At 45.5% G+C, this 21358-nt stretch overlaps 1 pseudogene; it reads left to right on the forward strand.

Moving 5' to 3' along the window:
• Nucleotides 1-15775: 15775 nt before the first annotated feature.
• On the forward strand, nt 15776-20540 carry LOC125244497 (annotated as a pseudogene).
• Nucleotides 20541-21358: the final 818 nt, after the last annotated feature.

A 21358-nucleotide genomic window follows, 5' to 3' on the forward strand; every position in this document is an offset into this window, starting at 1 on the left:
TTTACCTTTTGCTCAGAAAGTTTCATCGAAGGATGCGGCGAAGAATGTGGGTTTATCCGATCAACCTGCGCAGGAGACAGTTTGGTGCTTTCCACCATCTTGTCATGGAACTGCGCCTGGATAGCGACCGTCATCTAAAATATTTTCGCATGAATGCTGAGCAAATGGATGAGCTTCTTTCTGTTGTTGGACCCGAACTCACAAGTCAGTCAACTAATTTTTGAGCAGCCATTGAACCCAAACAGCAACTTGCAGTTACACTGAGGTAATAACAGACACTTTGGGTGATTTATCTACTATCAAATTATATGGTTGTAGTTTAATTTAATAATTAAAGGGGCTCTATGTAAGATTTTTACTTTAATAAAGCATAAAAATACCCTAATGTGTTTGCAGATATTTAGGAAACATGCTAAGTTCACCTACTTGTTTCTCAGAAAAACAATGCTACAGCCAGATATTCTACTTTGAAAATGTGCGTTCCGTGTCGGAATGTCTGTTTTTGTTTTGGTCTTTGTGAAACCGTGTGCTGCAGTTTATCCAATAGTATTTCAACATCACAGGTTGCCAGTTGGCGGAAAACATTGCATACTGCAGTCATGAAAACCAGCAAACAAACTGGGTCAGAGAATCAGACAATAACGTCAGCTGCGCGTTCCCGCTCTCTTCTTTGTCACGGTGAAGTGACACGCACTAGTGATGTGTCGTTCTTGAATGATTCGTTCATTTTGAACGAATCTTTAATGTGACTCGGGAAGAACGAGTCGTCTTGGGGGGTGATTCGTTCAGTTGCGCTTGTGCAATATTCTATAGGTTCTGTACTTCTAGTTCTACTTCTAGTTCTTTTCGTGAGTCTTTCGGGTTTTTTTGAGTCATTCCCTGTTGGATTGGAGTTCTTCGTGTCTTCGTGTTTCTGTCTCTTGTTCTTCGGTGGATATACTCGCACTGACTAACTCACTACGGACTTCACACGATCGTCACTCACCACAGACTTCCACACGATCTTCACTCTTCACGGACCTGCAACCACGATCTTCACTCACCTGTTCCACAGCCCATTGAAGTCCCTGCGTCACCGCTCTCCTGCAGTCCTGTGAACTTTTGCTTGTGTTTACCTGGTGTGAAGCTCAATAAATGAGATTTAATTTGCACTTGCATCTGCCTTGTTTCTCCGTGACAGAACGATCTGACCAACATGGATGCAGCAAGTTTAGCGGCGCTGACTGAATTCATCAATCACAGTATTTCACGGATGGATCAGCAGCAGGAGAGCATTTCGTCCACCGGCCGCGCTGTGCAGGCCCTGGTGACGCAGGTGTCCAAGCTCTCTCAGCAACTCCAACAACTGTGCAATCCCACTGCGCCGCCCACGCTGTCTGTTCCCCCTACACCGCCTGAACGAGGAGAACATCCAGAGCCACGCTTGCCTGTCCCACAACCTTATGCTGGTGAGCCGAATTTCTGCAGAGCCTTTATTAACCGTTGTTCCATGCATTTCTCACTTCAGCCTCGTACCTTCGAAAGAGAGGAGACCAAGGTGGCATTCGTGCTCACGCTGTTCACGGGACAGGCGGCTTTGTGGGGGACGGCGGTGTGGGAGAACCAGGATCCATGCTGTTCCTCGTTCCAGGCACTCGCCGCAGAGATGAAGAGAGTCTTCGACCATGCGGTCGCTGGCAAGGAGGCAGCCCGCCAACTCACGGAATTGAAACAAGGGAACCGCACCATTGCTGAATACTCTATCGAGTTCCGGACTCTCACGGCGGAGTGCCGATGGAACGAGGAGGCGCAGTGGGACGTCTTCCTGCATGGGTTGGCTGACCGTGTCCACAAGGAGATTTATGTCTTGGACTTGCCACAAGATCTCAATGGCCTCATCGATCTAGCTCTACATTGGACTCCCATCTTAACCGCATGGAGCGGCTTTCCCGGGAGGAGAGAGAAAGGCGGAGGTCCCAAGGACTTTGTATTTACTGCGGAGGAGCAGGGCAATTTCTGAACGCGTGCCTGGTAAAAGGTCGAGCCCGGTAGTAAGAACGAGGCTACTATCGGGTGGGATCTCCGCGGAAAAGTCCTCACTATCCACTCTCCTTCCGGTAAGACTAAGATGGGCCACTCACTCAGCCACCTGTCAACCTTGCTGGATTCCGGAGCAGAAGGTAATTTCATGGAAACTCTGTAACACTCAGAATGACGTGTACACTAAAATTGAGGGAACCGCTCGTTTCTCTGGAAATAATATGAAAAATGACAGACCAAACTTTGTTTCAATCACCCAAGTGTATTATACAATTTAGAAAAGTCTTGACCCACAATACAACCAGAAAAACGTTTTTAAAAAAACATGTATGTGAAAGCGAAAGTCTCACCGGTAAATGTCCATGAATGAATGAATGAATGTCCGAGAGCAGATACAACGTGACCACCGAACTGTTAAAAATCCTCCCTGGTAAGTAGTCCAAAGTCCCAAAAACAAAAACACCCAGACAAAACTCCAGAAGAAACAGTTCGGCAAATAATCCACAAATGTGACAGAGTGAGGGAGCGAACACAGACGCTCCTCGATGCAGGTTTGCCGGCTAACTTTAAAGTTCCGTGTTGTCCTCACGTGACGCAAAGGCCGCGCGAGACTTGTAGAATCTCGCGAGAGTCCGTTCACTTGAGGTCTCACACACACACACAGGAGCAACGGAACAGAGCACAGGGTGACAATTAAAATAAATGATCAACCATGCATTCGTGTTAATCAAACATAAGTATAAATATCACCCCTTATGTGGCATTGCTACATAAATCCCCCCCCCCAGCCGCCGGCATCGGAGGAAAGCGACCATACCAGCGTTTCAGGTTAACCACATTAATATTATCTGTTTTAGGTGGGTTGCCCCAACAAACGGTGTAATTTATTGGCCCCATTTTCTTTATTATTTTTGCTGGACCCTCCCACTTGGGCGCTAGCTTGGCAGAGTATTTGTCGGTGGCTGACGAGAGGGGATGCGTTCTCATCCAGACAAGAGGTCACCCGGTTGAAACTGCGCATCTTTCCTCCGGTAATTATAATACCTCGCTTGTCTGGCTTTTTGCACTTCCACTCTGCGTACCTCTGCGTACCTCCTCTGCCATCATTGCCATGTCTTTCAACGAGATTATATAATGTTTGATTTGGTGCAGGGGCTTTATGGATGAGTCTTTCCAGGGGTCCCTGAAGTCGACGGCCCAACATCAGCTCAGCCGGGGTTTTGCCAGTTGGTCTCTTGATAGGCTGAGTTGATAGCAAAACGAAACTCAGGTAACCAGTGGTCCCATAACTGATGGTATTGCCCCACATATGATGCTATCATTGTTTTTAATGTCTTGTTGATTCTCTCTGTCAGGTTTGTTTGTGGGTGATAGCTTGTGGTGAGTTTCTGGATGCTTCCCCAAGTGTTGCACAATTCAGAGAGTACTTTGGATGTAAATTGAGCACCCCGGTCAGACACAAGATACTTCGGGACCCCCCATCAGGGTGAAAATCTCCTCTCTGAGTATTCTCACAATTTTTTGTGTTTTACTGTCACGCAGGGGGAACAATTCTACCCATTTAGAGTAGTAATCCACCATTACTAGCAGGTATGTGTTGCGTTTCTTGCTGCATGGGAATGGTCCCATAAGGTCCACCCCCATAATTTGACCAGGCTCTGTTACTTGTGTTGTTTGCAGCAGACCACTGGGTTTCGTATTGTCATGTTTATATTTTTGGCAGGTTTCACATCCCTTGACGTAATTCCAGACGTCTGCACGCACCGATGGACCACCAAGCCACCTCCAGGAGCCTCAGCAAGGTTTTTAGTCTTCCCAGGTGTCCACCCAATGGATTGTCGTGGAAGTAATGCAGAAATCCAGGTATCAAAGCTTGAGGGACAACCATCTGGAATTTGCTCCCATTCTTCATTGGAACTTGCCGATATAATACCCCCTGATGTTCTTCAAAGGTAATTTGCTGGTCTTTAACCCTCCTGGTTTTAGGTTCTGCTTTCAGACGGCTGACTGTTTCGTCGCTCTCCTGGGCCTGTGCTATTTAAGCCAGTGAGTGTGGAATGTCTGAAGAATGCTTAGCTGTTGTTACCGCCAAACATGGTGCCTCTTCTTCCTTTACATTCCCAGGGGCTCGAGACAGCGCGTCAGGTCCCTGGTTTAAGCAGCCCTTCCGATGGTGGACTTGGAAGTCAAACTGCTGCAATCGGAGGGTCCAATGAGTCAGGCGGGAGTTGGTTTTGGGGCTGTTAAATACCCAGGCCAAAGCTGCATGGTCTGTAAATACATCAAAGCGTTTTCCCTTCAGATAATGTCTCCATTTTTCCACCGCCCAAACCACTGCCAAACACTCCTTTTCAGATGTTGAGTAATTAATTTCTGCTCCGTGAAGGGTTCGTGATGCATACGCAATTACTCTCTCTCCTTCAGGTGTTTGCTGGCAGAGGATGGCACCCAAGCCCACATTGCTGGCATCCGTATGGACCTGGAATGGCTGATTGAAGTCTGGTTGGATTAAGACAGGTGGACTTTGAAGTAAGGTCTTGATGTTCTCAAAGCTGGTCTGACACTCTGGGGTCCATTGCCACTGGACATCTTTCTTTTTCAGATTGTTGAGGGGAGCTGTGATGTCTGCGAAGTGAGGTATGAACTTGTGATACCAACCAGCCAAACCGAGAAAACGCTGGAGTGCCTTTAGGTCTCTAGGTGGAGGATACTGAACGACCGCTTTGGTTTTTTCAGCGTCGACCTCAACTCCTCTGTCGGAGACAATATGGCCCAGGAACTTCAGCTGTCTTTTGAAGAAATGGCACTTCTTCATATTGAGGGTAAGATTGGCCTGGGTGAGTCTTTGGAATATCAGGTTTAGATGAGATGTGTGTTCTTGTAATGATCGGGAGAAGACAATTATATCGTCAATATAAACAAAACAAAACTGCCCTCTAAGCTCTGCCAACACCTTCTCCATCAGTCTTTGAAAGGTGGCTGCGGAGTTCCTGAGCCCAAACGGCATAGACCGGAATTGGTACAAACCTTTGGTGGTAATGAAGGCCGTCTTGTCTTTGCTGCTCTCCTCCATCTCCACCTGCCAATAGCCAGACTGGAGATCCAGGGTGCTGAACCACGCAGCTCCTTCCATGGACTCCAGGATATCATGTACAAGAGGCATGGGATAAGCATCTGGTACTGTCTTACTGTTAAGCTTCCTGTAATCAACGCAAAATCGATATGTTCCATCTGGTTTAGGAACCAGGACGACAGGCGATGCCCAAGGGGAAAAGGAGGGCTCGATGATATGGTCCTTGAGCATCTGGTCCACATGCTCTTCAATGATCTTTTTCTTGAAAGGGGAAACACGGTAAGCATGTGATTTAATGGGTACTTCATCCGTCAAAATGATTTTGTGTTTTTCCCCATCTGTCTTCCCCAGTATGTTGGAGGTAGCACGTGGCCAGGCAGCCATTAGCTTCAGCAGCTCCTCTTGGTTGTCTGAGTCCCAGCTTGGAACATCTAGAGGCAGAGGGGAAATGAATGGTGTTTCCCAGGTTGGAGGTAAGGCGTAATATAAACTTACGGTGGCAGTGTGGAGCCTAGTTTGACCATCAGACATAGTAGTCAACCCTGGATTCAGCTGGGTGTTGTAGAAATGGTAATATCTGTAACCTCCTTCTGTCTCCAGGCCATATCTATTCCGAGCCAGCTCCAGAATGGCACCCGCAGCCCTCAAAAAGTCCAGTCCGGCCAACAGAGGAAATTTCATTATAAAGGTATTTAGTTGACATACCTTATTGTGCCACCTGTAGGTGATGTTCCTCTGGTCTACTGCTTGATGAACCTTGCCATCTGCCATTATGAACTTCTGGGGAGGGTCAGTTGTCCTTGTCACTACCACACCTCCTAACTGTCTCCACAGGGTTTCCTGCATTAGTGTAAAGGTGCTTCCGGTGTCAAGCACCGCCTTCATTTCTTTGCCCTGCACCTCCACCGGAACCAATAGGAGTGATGTCGCTGCGTGTGGTTGGGCAATGGACAAACCAGCCAAGTGTTTGGAGGTATTTCTTTCAGATGGTCTCTTTTCTGCCTTTTCCTTTGTATTTTGACTGCCAACCTTCTGCCAGTAATCCTTCGCCCCTAAACAATCCTTCTCCACCATTGACCCCACTTTTACCAACTGTTCTACTGTCTTCACAGTCCCTCGTAGGCAGCCAGCCACCCTGGGGTTGATGTTATTAAGGATACGACTCACCACCTCATCCTCGGAAATATCAGGTTTCCACTTTAAGCAGAGGGCCCGATAGTCGTAGGCAAAGTCTCTAAGGCGTTGTTTCGGCTGCTGCACCATCGACCTCAGTTTGTCCTCGACCTCCGTGAGGTAATCCTCTGGTAGAAACGCAGCCATGAATGCCTTCTTAAAAGACCGCCAATCAGGTTATCTTCCTCTTTTCTGCTTTCCACCAGCTCAAAGCCGGCCCACGCAACACCGTGCTCAGGGTTCCGACGAGCTCTGGACTGGGCAGTGGCCTGATTTCCAGGTAATTCTCGCACTGTTCGATGAAGGCGAGCACATCCACCGTCTCACATGCATCACCAAAGATGGGAAACTCCAGTCTGATTGGAGGCTGCGCACAGAAGGACGTGGCACTTTGAACAGCTGGAGGATTAAGCACTGTGGTTAGTGGGGGGTTGACAGTGGTTACTTCATATGTAACATTGGTAGTTTTAGACATAGGTGTTTTAGTTCTGGCAGCAGGTATCGGGGTTCTAGGGGCAGTAAAAGAAGAAAAGGAAGTAGCTGGAGTGTATGCTCGTAGGTGGGACAGAGAAGGGGTACTTGTGAGTCTCAGTTTTTTCATCTGACTCTCCCATTTTGCTTCTCTCCTCAGAAAGCAGTCTGTAACAGCCCTCTCCAACTTCTCCAGACTCTTCTGGAAATATTCATCCAGCTCCGCCAAGCTAGCGTCCACTGCCTGCCGAAAATTGGCCTCTCTATTCAAAGCACTTTCAATAGACTGTTTAAAATCACATTCCCCAGCCTGCACTTTTGTGTTAAGGGCCAATAAATCCACTTTTAACTTCTCAATATCTGCCTGCATTGATTGAATGACATTAACATTGTACACACAGCTTGATGTTACATCATCATCTCCCCGTACGGGCCACCACTATGTAACACTCAGAATGACGTGTACACTAAAATTGAGGGAACCGCTCGTTCCTCTGGAAATAATATGAAAAATGACAGACCAAACTTTGTTTCAATCACCCAAGTGTATTATACAATTTAGAAAAGTCTTGACCCACAATACAACCAGAAAAACGTTTTTAAAAAAAACATGTATGTGAAAGCGAAAGTCCAAACGTAGTATGTATGTTATTGAATCAGTCTCACCGGAAAATGTCCATGAATGAATGAATGAATGTCCGAGAGCAGATACAACGTGACCACCGAACTGTTAAAAATCCTCCCTGGTAAGTAGTCCAAAGTCCCAAAAACAAAAACACCCAGACAAAACTCCACAGGTGAGGCGGCAGTAAACTCCAGAAGAAACAGTTTGGCCACAAATGTGACAGAGTGAGGGAGCGAACACAGACGCTCCTCGATGCCGGTTTGCCGGCTAACTTTAAAGTTCCGTGTTGTCCTCACGTGACGCAAAGGCCGCGCGGGACTTGTGGAATCTCGCGAGAGTCCGTTCACTTGAGGTCTCACACACACACACAGGAGCAACAGGAACAGAGCACAGGGTGACAATTAAAATAAATGATCAACCATGCATTTGTGTTAATCAAACATAAGTATAAATATCACCCCTTATGTGACATTGCTACAACTCAGTTTGCACGAATGTTACACTTACCCACCATTCCACTCACTAAACTGATTTCCGTCGACACACTCAATGGCCAGAGCCTCCCGGACATTTCATTCTCCACTGAAAGCATAACCATGATCACCTCCGGCAACCATACTGAACCCATCCAGTTTCTGCTCATGGACTTTCCCCTTGCACCCATTGTTCTTGGACACGCCTAGGCTCACTTAACACAATCCCAGGGTGGACTGGCGGCAGCACTCCGTTCTGGAATGGAGCACACAGTGTCATGAGTCTTGTCTTGTGTCTGCTTGTTCGTCTGTTTCTGTTCCTGTGTTACAGGAAAAGGTAGCGGATCTGTCAAACATGCCCGCGGAGTACTTGGATCTGAAGGAAGTGTTCAGTAGTAAGTCCCGTGCTGCTTCTCTCCCTCCGCATCGTCCCTATGACTGTGCTATAGAGTTACTGCCCGGTAAGTCTCCGCCTAAGGGCAAGTTATACTCTCTTTCGGTTCCTGAGAGGGAGGCCATGGAGAAATACATTTCTGATTCTCTAGCAGCGGGGTTCATCCGTCATTCCTCTTCTCCAGCGGGACGGGGTTCTATTTTTGTTGGGAAGAAGGACGGATCCTTGCGACCTTGTATTGATTACTGGGGACTGAACAACATCACGGTAAAGAATACTTACCCTTTGCCGTTGATGTCTTCAGCCTTCGAGAGGTTGCAAGGAGCGTCCATTTTCACGAAATTGGATTTACGTAATGCTTATCATTTGGTTCGCATCAGGAAGGGGGATGAATGGAAGACCACCTTTAATACCCCTAGGGGGCACTTTGAATACTTGGTCATGCCCTTCGTGGCTGTCCAACTCCCTGGCGGTCTTCCAAGCACTCGTCAATGACGTGTTGAGAGATATGGTTGACCAGTTCATATATGTTCTACCTGGATGACATATTGATTTTTTCCTCGTCTCTCCAGGAACATGTTCAACATGTCAGACGAGTGCTTCAATGACTGCTAGAGAATGGGCTTTTTGTCAAGGCGGAGAAATGCGATTTTCATGCACAGTCTGTTTCCTTCCTAGGGTACATCGTGTCGTCTGATGGAAATTCGCATGGACCCTGACAAGGTTAAGGCTGTGGTGGATTGGCCAAGTCCAGATTCCCGTAAGGCCCTACAGAGGTTCCTGGGGTTTGCCATTTTTTACCGGCGTTTTATTCGCAATTTCAGCCAACTAGCCGCGCCTCTGACCGCCTTGACCTCCCCCAGAACGACGTTCAGGTGGTCTGACCCAGCCGAGGCTGCGTTTTCCAAACTGAAGAGTCGCTTCGTTTCGGCTCCCATTCTGATAGCCCCTGATTCCACACGTCAGTTCGTGGTGGAGGTCGACGCATCAGAGGTGGGGGTATGTGCAGTTCTGTCCCAGCGTTCTCCCACAGACGATAAGATGCATCCCTGCGTGTTTTACTTTCATCGTTTGTCCCCAGCCGAACGCAATTATGACATTGGTAACAGAGAGTTGCTGGCGGTCAAGTTAGCGTTGGAAGAGTGGCGTCATTGGTTGGAAGGTTCGGGGGTTCCTTTTATCGTTTGGACTGATCATAAGAACTTAGAATATATCAGATCTGCCAAAAGACTAAACTCCAGGCCGGCTCGGTGGGCACTTTTTTTCGAACGTTTTGACTTTTTTCTCTCGTACCGCCCGGGTTCAAAAAAACATCAAATCCGATTCATTGTCGCGTATTTTTGATCCATCCGAACGCCCGTCTACTCCCGAGTGCATTCTTCCCGAGACATTAGTGGTCTCCACTCTGACATGGGAGATCGAGTCGAAGGTCAAGTTGGCCTTAGAAGGGGTAACGCCTCTGCCCGGGTGCCCACCGAATCGATTGTTTGTGCCGGAGGAGTTAAGGTCCAACGTTATCAGATGGGGGCATTGTTCCAATGTGGCCTGTCATCCAGGGGTTAATCGCACTACTTTTTTGGTCAAGCAATGATTCTGGTGGCCTGCTATGGCTCGTGACGTTCGCAGTTTTGTTTTGGCTTGCTCGCTTTGTGCCATTGGTAAGACTTCCAATCGTCCCCCGGATGGGTTACTTCAACCACTGTCTGTCCCTTTGAGACCCTGGTCCCACATTGCGCTAGATTTTGTCACCGCCCTCCCACCCTCCCAGGGGAACACGGACGTTTTGACCGTAGTGGACCGGTTCTCGAAGGCGACTCATTTCATCCCTTTGCCTAAATTACCCTCTGCGAAAGGAGACAGCGGTAACTGTCGTAGATCACGTCTTTCGGTTACATGGCCTCCCGATAGACGTGGTCTCTGACAGGGGTCCCCAGTTTGTGTCCAAATTTTGGCGAGAATTTTGTAAGTTGCTGGGGGCGACTGTTAGTCTTTCGTCGGGGTTTCATACCTCAGAGCAATGGCCAAACCGAGAGAGCCAACCAAGATTTGGAAAGAATGTTGCGAATGTTTGGTTTCCAAGAATCCTTCCTCCTGGAGCCAGCAACTCTCTATGATCGAGTACGCGCATAATTCGTTACCAGTGTCTTCCACGGGCCTCTCACCGTTCGAATGTAATTTAGGGTTCCAGCCACCTATCTTTCCCAGTCTGGAATCCGAAGTCGCTGTCCCCTCCGCTCACGCCTTTGTCCAGAGGTGCCGCCACACATGGAGTAGAGCCCGCGAGACTCTCCTCCAAGTGAGGGTGCGCACCAAGGCTAAGACCGATCGCCACCGGTTGAGGCCTCCCGTATACGTTGTGGGTCAAAAAGTGTGGCTTTCAACCAAGAACATTCCACTCCGCTCCGTCTCTAATAAGCTTTACTCCTAAATTCATCGGCCCGTTTCCTGTCACCAAAATCATTAGTCCGGTGGCAGTCCGCCTCAAACTTCCTCCAGCGTACAGAAGAATTCATCCCGCCTTTCATGTGTCCAAAATTAAGCCTGTGTTTCATTCGCACATTAATCCGCCGTCTCCGGTTCCCCCACCGCCGCGACTCGTAGACGGAGAACCCACTTATTCGGTCAATCGTATTCTGGACTCGAGAAGGAGGGGACGCGGATTCCAGTACTTGGTGGACTGGGAAGGTTACGGTCCGGAGGAGAGAAGTTGGGTTCTTGCTAGGGACATCCTGGATCACTCCCTTATCGATGATTACAATCGACAGGTAGGTGCTCCTGGGAACGCCGTGAGGCGTTCCTAGGAGGGGGGGTACTGTCACGGTTGCTGATCCGCTGTCTCACCCTGTTGTCTTGTGTGCATGTGTTTTGTCACGTAATCGGTTGTGTGGGCGTCGCCGCTGATTATCATGATCAGCGGCAGCTGTATGTCATCTTCTCAGCCTATTTAATGCCCTGTCTTTCGTCTCATGTTTGTCAGATTGTTGTATGGGGTTTCCCGTGTGTTCCCAGTGTTCCTCGTGTGTGTTTCCTGTTGGATTGGAGTTCTTTGTGTCTTCGTGTTCCTGTCTCTTGTTCTTCAGTGGATATACTCGCACTGACCAACTCACCACAGACTTCCACACGATCTTCACTCATCACGGACCTGCAACCACGATCTTCACTCACTTGTTCCACGGCCCATCGAAGTCCCTGCGTCACCGCTCTCCTGCAGTCCTGTGAACTTTTGCTTGTGTTTACCTGGTGTGAAGCTCAATAAATGAGATTTAACTTGCACTTGCATCTGCCTTGTTTCTCCGTGACAGTGCTCTCGTCTGGTTCTGTGGAAATAGTCTTGCAAGTTTAGGTACTAAACTAAGGACGAAGTAGTACATTTCTTATCCTGGTTTGGGAATATATGGTGACGGTGTTGTGGTGAGTTGAGTTAAAATGTCCAAAAGCTGTTGCTCTGTTGCAATTGGATCATTTGACCTCCTCCTCTTCTGTCTTGTTGGCTGAGTCTCACTAATTAGTGCTTGCACTGTGGGATGGGGTGTGGGAGTGTTTGACCTCTGACTGGCCAGTGGTGGTGTGGAGGTGTCAGAATTTGAAATTATAGAGAATGTTGGGGTTGCAGATGTTGTTGAGATGGTACTGGAAAACCTGACCTTGATAGTTCTGCTAATTCTGGCTCCACATCATCTTCTGCAACAGTCATGTCTACAGGTACATCTTCCAACTGCAGAGTGTGTCTGGAGCTACAACAAATTATAATAAAAACACATTTATTTACAACATTAAACCAAAAAAAAAAAAAAAAGAAATAAAATAAAATAAAAATTATTTTCAACACTGTGTAAAAAATAGTTTAATTCAATTAACATAATTCAAAGCATATTTCACAACATTAATTGAACATACTAACCTTCATTACTTGTTCATATTTAGCCTGGTCTCATTGTTACGTAGTTATTAATACGGAACTTTCAAAGACACAAAATGTAAATTTTTGTACGTTTTGAAAGGTGCTAAAACGTACAATACTGACGTAATTATGGCAGTAAAACGTAAAAATGCTTACGTTTTTACAGCGGAGAAACGTAAAATATTTACGAATCTTTCATGTCATAAAAATATATGTATATTTTCCCTTTTTATCATTTTGTAGATAAATTGTATTATCTCTGAACCCCACCCCGAACCTAAACCTACCCATTTTATACAGAATGTTAAAAGAATAAAACACAATGGACAGAAATGTGTAGGAAAATTACAATTTTAGTAAAAATATCACATTAAAACGATATTTTGAGCCACTAATCCTACACCTACCCCTAAACCTACCCATAACCATTTCTTAAAACTACATACTGTTATAAATAAAAGAATAACAGGCAAACAAGTGTAATAACAATAATTTATTTATTGCGAAAATGTCAAAAGTGGTACCAAAAGTAGTTCAAAGGATGATGAGTTCCAGTCGCAGTCCTCTCTGGCGGTAATAGGTTTTTTATAAGGGTAACAGAGCAGAATTTGATTTATTAATCCGTGAAATTATGGATCTGGCTTCTCTCTGTGAAAGCACGCACTCATTTCAAATGTCAATCCACTGAAACACAGCATGTCGCAATCTGTGACAAAGCAGGTGAGAACCAATGAGCGTTCAATATCAGTGCCGTAAACCATGTCGTAACGCTTCTCGAGGGTGGTGCAGGCGCACTGGCGCTAACTTTCAAATTTGAATCTTAACGAGCGCGAGCTATGATTATGACGGTCGCTGCTGATGAGAATGAAGATGAAGATTGATGGATAAAGGGCTGATTTTGAATCTGTTCCTTGCAAACATATGGATTCTGGAGTAATCTGGAGTATGGACAGCAAACAAAAAAAAAGGGATGTGATTTGTAAATTTATGTTGTGCTTTGGTGTATCTTATGGTTGTTTTGTCAGTCGCTGCTTAGAAGAAAATCGCACTGCAAATGAACTAAATATTACAAAATGGGTAAACAATTACAGATGGCCGGCAAAACCCCATCACCACCTCCACGCGGTGCCGGCTGGATTCCAACTAACGGTGAGGGTCTTTGGCGTCAGATGAAGCGACCCACCGGCCAAAGTATTTCTGTGTTGCATCTATGGCAATGTATATATGGCAATGTCAAATCAACATTTGGATCAAGATCAACGCTGCTGCCTGCCTGCTGTCTGACCTACGCTCGGAGCTTCGTGGAGTTTATCCTAAATCCTTCTCTTTATTCCTATTCACATAATATAACTTTCTTATTTTTCACTAGATTACTTAACCTATTGCATAGTATTACTAAACGGAACGATTTATTACTAGCAATCCACCAGCGTAATCACCTAGTGTTAGCCATAGCCTGTTAGCTACCGTCTACTTTCTTTTTTCCTCTAAACCAACCTTCCTTGTCGATTTAATGGCGGATTTATCAGATGTATGTAATTCTGATCTGTCCTCGCCAGATCGGGAAGCTGTGGAGACGTTGCTGCCCGGCATTCATCGATCCACCGCGAGGTACAGCGTCCCGCACATCACCCTTGCCCCAGGCACCGGCAAGCGACCGAGACATCCAGCCAGCGAGTCCCGTGTGCGTTGCAGTTTCGGACGGCGTTCATCAAACACACGGTCAGTCATGTCCGACGATTATCATGTGTATTAAATGCAACATGTACAGCTTAGCTCTTTCTGTCAGCAGTGAGCTTTACACATGTGATAAATGCAGGGATATTGTCAGGCTGACAGAGAGAATCTCAGAATTAGAGACACGCATCCAAACTTTAATTGAGGATAGTGAGAATGAAAGGGCCTTAGATACTGCTTTGGATGCTGCTTTTGACACTATCGATCACAACATTCTTTTAAAAAGACTTGAAAACTATATTGGCATTAGTGGAATTGCTTTGGCATGGTTCAAATTGTACTTATCTGACCGTTATCAGTCTGTAGTAGTTAATGAAGAGATGTCGTATCGATCACAGGTTCAATATGGAGTACCACAAGGCTCAGTACTAGGACCGTTGCTTTTCACTCTGTACATGCTGCCCTTAGGAGAGATAATTAGGAAGCATGGTGTTAGTTTTCACTGCTAGGCTGACGATACTCAGCTCTATATTTCCTCGCGCCCTGACGAAACCTACAAATTCACAAAACTAACAGAATGCATAGCTGACATTAAAAACTGGATGACAAGAAATTTCTTATTATTAAATTCAGAAAAAAACTGATATCCTAATCTTTGGACCAAAAACTTCCTCATGAAAAAACCTTGAATACTCTCTAACACTTGACGGGTGCTCCATTAAACCTTCGTCCTCAGTTAAGAACTTGGGTGTGCTCTTCGATACCAATCTTTCATTTGAAAGTCATGTTTCTAGTATCTGTAAAACCGCCTTCTTCCATCTAAAAAATATATCTAAATTACGACATATGCTCTCAATGACAAATGCGGAACAGTTGGTTCATGCATTCATGACCTCAAGACTAAGATTATTGTAACGCTCTACTGGGTGGTTGTTCTGCTCGGCTTTTAAACAGACTACAGTTGGTCCAAAATGCGGCAGCTAGAGTTCTTACTAGAACCAGAAAGTATGACCATATTAGCCCAGTTCTGTCAACATTACATTGGCTCCCTATTAAACATTGTATAGATTTTAAAATCTTGCTACTTACTTATAAAGCTCTAAATGGTTTAGCTCCCCAGTACCTAAGTGAGCTCTTAATGCATTATAGTCCTTCACGTTTATTGCGATCTCAGAATTCAGGCCAGTTGATAATACCCAGAATATCAAAATCAACTGATGGCGGCAGATCCTTTTCCTATTTAGCACCTAAACTCTGGAACAATCTTCCTAGCATTGTTCGGGAAGCAGACACACTCTGTCAGTTTAAATCTAGACTAAAAACACATCTCTTTGCTCTTGCATACACATAACACATTATCAATACATTAACATTTTTCAAATCCGTTAAAGGATTGTTACGCTGCAATAATTAGGTCGGCCGGAACCGAGAACATTTCCTATAACACTAGATATACCTGTACATCAGAATAAGAATGGCATCTACGCTAATATCTGTCTCTCTGCTTATCCTGAGGTTTTCCGGGTGCTGGATCCAGGCCGTATCCAGATCAGATGGAGAACCTGTGTCTGGACCTGACTACAACGTAGCCCAGGAGACAATGGGCCTACAGATCCAGTTCTGGCTGCATCTATAATTCAGATTTTTAATCCCCGTATCCGCTTACATATATTTATATATAATCTATTTTTAATCTCTATAATAAAAATGTATAATTCAGATTTTGATCTCCATATCCATTTACATATATTATATATATCTTCCAAGGGGGTTTTTCCCTCCTAGGACTTTTTTCCCAGTGTTAGCACGCTGGGTTTTTCTCCTAGGGGTTTTTTCCACCCCTGGGAGTCAGCCAACATTGGCTTAATGTAGCACCATCTTGTATATGTTACATATTACCACGCTTGTTTGTACAGCTTATTTTTAACCACTTCCCTTTTTTCTGTGCTTCTAATATGTAAAGCTGCTTTGAAACAATTACCAATTGTAAAAGCGTTATATAAATAAATTTGACTTGACTTGACTTGACTAGGGCGTCCCCCGGAGGCGACGCGCGTCATCCTCGCCTAAACGACATGAGAAGTGGACGAGGGCTACCTGCTCAAGGACGCGGCAGGCCAAAGAAGTTAGTCCAGCTACGATTGGGAACGCTCAACATCGGAACATTGACAGGGAGAAGCTGAGAATAGGCAGCCGCTCTAAAGGCCCGTCGTATCGACATCGCGTGCATCCAGGAAACGAAGTGGAGTGGAGCCAAGGCCAAGGAGATTGGGGAAGGATACAAACTGTTCTACAACAGTGAAAGAAACATCCAAAACGACGTCGGAATTGCTGTCAGCCAAAATCTACGGGACCATGTCATGGCTGTCCACCGTGTCTCTGACCGCCTCATGTCCATCGAAATCGATTCAAACAGGCTGCGACTAAGGGTGGTGTCCTGTTATGCGCCACAGCCGGGCTGCCCAGTAGATATCAAAGAAGAGTTCTGGGAACAACTTGATAGACACGTGCAATCGGTCAATGGAGAAGAGCAGTTAGTGATTGGTGGAGATCTCAATGGCCACGTTGGAAATATCCGTGATGGATACCCTCGAAACCATGGCGGCCAAGGATACGGCATTCGGAACGAAGAAGGAGGCCGAGCCCTGGATTTCGCAGAAGCCCATGATCTTGTCCTCGTCAACACCTTCTTCAAGAAGAGGCCGTCCCACCTAATCACCTACTCCAGTGGTGGGAGATCCACCCAAATCGACTACTGGCTGATCAAGAGGGATAAGCTGAAAACGGTGACCAATGCCAAAGTCATACCATCAGACAACGTCGTCCCACAACATCGCGTACTGGTCATGGACATGAAAATGGACATTGGCCAGCAACAACACCCACCAATAATGAGACAGCAGCGAATCAAGTGGTGGCGGATGAAAGAATGCAAGTATCAGCTAAGAGACGCCTTTAGCCAGATCGATGTGAATACCAACCAACCAGTGAATGCAATTTGGGAAGAACTCACTGGTCAACTGCGACCGGCAGCGTCGGAAACGCTGGGGCTAACCAAGCCGGGAAAGCGCTTTATCGACAAGCAAGTATGGTGGTGGAATGAAGAAGTGCAGCAAGCAGTGAAAGAGAAAAAGACAGCCTTCAGGAAGTGGCGCCAAACGCTCGCGGATCTGGACTACCAAAACTACAGGAACTGCAAATCAGCAGCGAAGCGAGCAGTAGCAGCAGCGAAATCAGCTCAATACGACCAACTGTATGTCGAGCTAGACACCCCCAAAGGTGCCAACAATATCTACTGACTGGCAGATGCGCGCCATCGCTCGACCCAGGATATTGGTCAGGTCAAATGCATCAAGGATGGGAACCATACAGTTCTCAGAGACCCGCCCGCCATCCTTCAACGCTGGAGCGACTATTTCTCTGTAATCTGCAACCAGGAATTTCCCCACCCACCAATTATTAGCGCTGAATCCAGTCCCTGGCCCCGTTCTGCCCATTGCCATCACCGAAATGGAACAAGCCATCAAAAGAATGAAGAATGGAAAAGCGACCGGACCAGACGATATTCCCGCAGAAGCCTGGAAGATCCTCGGCCGCCAGGGTGCCGCCCATCTCACTCAGCTCTTTAACACCATCACGAACACAGGTGAGGCTCCAGAAGCCTGGTCGGCCAGCACGACAGTCCCAATTTGGAAGGGCAAAGGCGACGTGGCAGAATGTTCAAACTACTGGCCTATTCGACTCCTGTGCCATACTATTGTAGGGATTACAAATTTAAGAATCTGTTTAAGATCTGATGACCCTACATCCTGACATAACCTCACATGAAATACTAAGGTGAAGTACATTGTATTTAGCATTTTAAGGTAAAGATGATCCACATCAGATGAATGATTCTGTTTAGCAAAGTTTCTAGCAAGAGTTTTCTGCCAGTTCCTGTTTCTTCTCTTTATTGTATGTCTAATGAGATTCTCACCTTTAGTTGTTAATGGCTCTTGGAGCCCCTCTCCCATTCTTTGAATAGGTATGCTGATTGGATTAGGACTTGTGACACTCTAGCGTCTGGGGTGGGTTCCTATACCTGAATACTTCATTTGCATGCTTTGTTGTCTCCCTGGTGCTTTGTCTCTATCACTAAGCACTGCCCCATAAAATGTATATTAAGTTCAATGTACAATGCCTTAGTCAGATTTTGGATGACCACAGCGACGCACAGCGTGTTTCTCAATAAAGAGTAACTTCTGCTTCAAGAGATCCCAAAGTCTCCTGGTCTATGCTTCTGAGATTTCCAACACTATGAAGATCTTCAAACGAGTCCTGGACACGAGGATTAGGAATATCATCACCCTCTCACCCAACCAATGTGGTTTCGTCAAAGGATGCGGCATGACAGACGCCATATTCGGGGCAAGGTTCCTACTGGAAAGGCACAGGGAAAAGAATAAAACGATCCACGTGTCATTTCTCGATCTGGAAAAGTGGAAAAGGCATTCGACAGGGTCCCCCACGACCTCATTTGGCACTCACTTCGATCCCATGGAGTCCCTGAAACCTACGTGCATTGGGTACAACTCTTGTATAAGAACGTCACAAGTGTAGTCAGGTGCGCAGTTGGAACATCACCACCATTCCCCATCAGCGTCGGAGTGCACCAAGGATCGGCCTTATCACCACTCCTGTTCATCCTATGCATGGACACGATCACTGCCGACCTGCATACGCCTTTGCCATGGTCACTCCTCTACGCGGATGACATCTTCCTATCTCGGACGAAGAGAGAGGAGAAGCAGAAAGGCAGACGCGCCTATGGAAGGAACGTCTGGACGAAAATGGGATGAGGCTCAACATCAAAAAGATGGAGTACATGGAGTGTGGGCCCCAAACTGACGGCACCATCAGCATTAATGGGGAAGATCTGAAGAAAGTGGCGGACTTTAAGTACCTGGGCTCCACCATCAGCTCAGATGGCAGCATCACAACCGATGTAAGATCACGAGTCAACGCGGCATGGATGAAATGGAGGCAAGTCACCGGAGTGCTTTGCGATCGGAAAATGCCAGACAGGCTGAAGGGCAAGATATACAAGACCATCGTCCGCCCGGTGGCACTCTATGGATCTGAGTGTTGGCCAGCCACATCTGCACACGAACAAGCCCTCCATACTATGGAGATGAGGATTCTCAGATGGAGCCTCGGACTCACCCGATGGGACCGTGTCATGAATGAAGACATCCGGAAGCGACTTGGTGTGGCCCCCATTGTGGACAAGATGCTTGAAGTAAGACTGCGGTGGTATGGCCATTTGATACAAAGTGAGGAGTCATCAGTGGCCAAGATTGCCATGCGCATTAAGCCAGAGGGCCGCCGTCCACGCGGACGTCCGAAAAAGCGGTGGATGGATCGAATAAAGGAAGATGAAATTGGTCAACGTCCGAAGATGCTCTAGACCGCGCCAAATGGAGAAGACAATGCCGAAAAGCGGACCCTGCACCACAGCGGGAACAACGCTAGGAAAAAGAGAAAGGGTAAACAATTACAGAAATTTTATTCATTTTAAGGTTTCAAAGTGTAGTTTCGTTTAACATTATGTAATCCTCCGAAACGAGTTTGCAGCATGAACAGAAAAGTTATTTCCTATTAAGTAGATGAGTAAACTGCTTTCAATAAATTCAACTAAAAACATGTATTGATATGACAATTGAATACAACAGATTTAAATCATTAAAGCCACGATTTTAATATTAATACATGGGAATTCACTCATATATATTCACACTTTACGTTAGATGATTTACGTTTTTATTGCTGTTAATACGTAAGTATTTGTACGTTTTAGTGCTATAAATACATCAGTGTTGTATGTTTTTGTGTGTATGAAAATGTAAATAAATGTACGTGTGGTAGAACCACACTTAATGTAAAAATACACACGTAGATCACGTTGTCATATTTCCATTCTCTGCTGCTTCCACCAGCAGAGCCACTTGGAACATTTTTTTGCTTCCTGTTTGTTGCGAAGGCATCTCTTAGCACCTTCCACCTCCTTTTACACTCATTCACTGTGGGGAAATGAAAATACATTGTAATAACTACATACTTTTGTCTGTTTTTCTCAGATTCCTAGGAACCTGGGAAAGCTTTACCAGCTTTGCCATCCAATATCGTCTTGGGACAAGCACTGTTGCTGGGAGTGTGCATATGACTTGCTGGAAAATTGAAAGAAAAATGATGACAACTCAGCAGAAGACATGTGGAGAATCATCGCCTCCAAATTTTGGTCTAAATGGAACATTTTGACAAACATGTCAACATAGTGGCACCTGCTCATTCTGGAAGTTTGTTCTTCAATTATAGGAAGACATTTTCTATTGTTCTGCTTGCACTGGTTGATGCAGACTACAAATTTACATTCGTCCAAGTGGGAGACTGTGGCCGAACCAGTGATGATGGGGTTTATCAAAGCTTATCTCTCAGAAGAGGCATGGAGGCGAAAACTTTGTCTGTGCCAGCAGATGACCCTTTACCGGGATCTGGTGTTCAGGGTTCCATGCCATATACCATGGTTGCAGGTGCAGCATTCCCCTTGAAGGCATACATTATGTGACCATTTCCAGGGAACAACATTCCAAGATGGAGGTGCATTTTCAATTACCAGCTGTCTCGAGCCAGGATGGTAGCTGAGTGTGCCTTTGGCATTCTTTCCTCAAGATGGAGAGTACTTCACACAAGACTAAATGTGGAGCCAGAAAATGCAGATTCTGTGGTAATGGCAACATGCATCTTGCATAATTACCTCATGAACCATCCCAGAACCAAAGATGGCTAGCTGAGGCTGAAGAGAGAGGCAACGTGCAACCACCGGTCAGAAACATGGGTGGAAACAGGGAAAGCAGAGAAGTGTGCAACGTGCGTGAAAGGTTTTGTGTGTTTTTCTGTTCCCCAGAAGGCAGAGTGTCGTGGCAGGACAAAATGGTTTAGGGAAATATACAATGGCAACATATAAGGTGTTTTAAAGAAAGAAAAGAAAACCCTTGTAAAAAAAGAAAAGTTAATTACAACTTTGGAAATAGTACTGGTTTGAGTTATGTTACAATAAATATGTATGTTTTCTATGTCATTTTTTGATTGTGATTGTATTGTAAATAAATTCTTCCTTAAAATCACTTGTTCAACTGGACATGTGCAATTGATTACATGCAAAGTAAACAAGACAAAATATTTATGTGGTAACATTTTATTTTAAGGGTCCAGAATAATGCATTAGTTAAGCATTAATTAATGATGAACTTGTTCACAATTAAGCATTAGTTAAGAATGAACACACTAGTAATTAATGACTAACTTTACATTGTAAGTGTCAGAATTATGCATTAGTTAAGCATAAATAAACTAGTTAAATAGTTAATGATGTACTTGATCACAATTATGCATTAGTTAAGCATGGACACAATAGTAATTAATAATTAACATATAGTAGAGCATATTAGTCATTATTTACAAATTATTAAACATTTGAAAGATACACATTTATGTATAAATAAGCAAAACTAAC

Source organism: Megalobrama amblycephala, linkage group LG14 (assembly GCF_018812025.1).
Source record: "Megalobrama amblycephala isolate DHTTF-2021 linkage group LG14, ASM1881202v1, whole genome shotgun sequence".
In the NCBI taxonomy this organism is placed as follows: Eukaryota; Metazoa; Chordata; class Actinopteri; order Cypriniformes; family Xenocyprididae; genus Megalobrama; species Megalobrama amblycephala.